Source organism: Empidonax traillii, unplaced genomic scaffold (assembly GCF_003031625.1).
Source record: "Empidonax traillii isolate 1590-97213 ecotype Southwest subspecies unplaced genomic scaffold, ASM303162v1 scaffold648:size464035, whole genome shotgun sequence".
NCBI classification, from domain to species: domain Eukaryota; kingdom Metazoa; phylum Chordata; class Aves; order Passeriformes; family Tyrannidae; genus Empidonax; species Empidonax traillii.
The window spans coordinates 167,025-168,481 of record NW_020955841.1 but is presented as its reverse complement, the minus strand read 5'-3'; the positions used below and the strand labels follow the sequence as shown (position 1 = coordinate 168,481).

At 43.0% G+C, this 1,457-nt stretch overlaps 1 protein-coding gene across 1 annotated transcript in view; it reads right to left on the bottom strand.

Moving 5' to 3' along the window:
• AHCTF1 (AT-hook containing transcription factor 1) overlaps window positions 1-1,457 on the bottom strand; it is a 46,919-nt gene that overhangs the window by 39,840 nt on the left and 5,622 nt on the right. The gene's annotated exons all lie outside the window — the stretch shown is intronic.

The following is a 1,457-nucleotide window of genomic DNA, read 5'->3' as shown; positions in this document are numbered from 1 at the left end:
TTCTTCCAACCCAACCAGGAGTCCAGTTCTCTTCTGCCACGAAAACTCCTTCACCACACGAACGGTGGGAGGCTGCTCATTGACTCCGCTGAAACGATACGCAGAGAGCCGCTCTCCTGTCACAGAGTTCACCACCTCCAGCTGAGGACCACACGCCAGCCACGCCAGGCCACTTCTCCCTGTAAGACACAAGAAAGCTGACCAAACAAATCCCAGGCAGAAGGTGGAAACAACGGAAAAGTCACTGTCGCTGCACCTCTCCTTCAACAAATGCACCAAAGACAGCAACACCGACTTACCTACTCCTGGACAATCAGTTAAAATCACCCATTGCAATCCTCAGCCACTACCTCTTACAATTAATAACCTCTGTGTTTTGCATTTGCACTTGTCATTCCTGTGTTCAACAACACTGACTGACTGGGATAAAGATTACAACAGATTGACCTCCAGTCTTTATTTGGCTTGGGTTTGCTACAAACCACCACCAAACACATACAGGAACACAAGTTGTAAAGCATACTTCAATATCACCCATCTAAAACAATTCATTCCCAATTTATTATTTTACTTCACACATCACTACTCTGGGAAGGGACTGGGACATCAATAGCAAATTATCTTCAAATGGGCACTGCATGCACAAATCTAAACTTCTGCAAGTGCTGATCACAGAAAGAACTCAACATCTGTTGCTTTCCTGAAGAACTTCAAGCTCAAAGGAAGGATTAGCTCCAGTACTGCACATACAGTCAGGTAGGTAAGATTCTTCCTGGTCTTAACAGAAGATCAGACACCCAGAGACACATCCAGCTCGACTTTCAGGTTGCCTAGAAAGTCAACCATCTAATCTGCTTAGCTGCTTTCAGCAACTCTCACTGGGTCCTCATCTGCATCCTATTAAATACTTTGGAAATATGTGGGCAGTGCTTAACAGAGCTGTCCTCTCCCTTCTGTCTTTTTACTCAGACTAGAGAACAAAAAGCAGCATGTTCTGCCTCTGTAACATTGTAGAAGACTATTTCTGCATGGGATGTTATGACAGACAGAGCTTGAGCTGGTACAAAGAAACACAGCTCAAAACAACACTACTGCTTTTTTCAAAACTGCCTTCTATTCCATTCAAAACTGAGGAGAATTCATTGACTCAGTAAGGTCAGGGTATAAATTATTTTAATAGCACAAGATTGGTGCAGGCTTTTGTAATTTCAATGTTTAACCCTATTAATGGTTTAATATTAGCATTTCTAATTGTTAAAATATCCTGGTTTTTCTATCAGAACTTGATGCATTTTAACAGAACCAACCTGGTGCTATGACCCTGGGCTTAAGGCAGTAGCAACTTTAAACCAAGACCAAATTCAAAGGAAAATGCTCACCTCCAGAAAACTTCCCACACAGCACAGAGTCTAGGGTGATCTCATCTTCCCCAAGTGCCTCAACAGTCACCTCTGGGA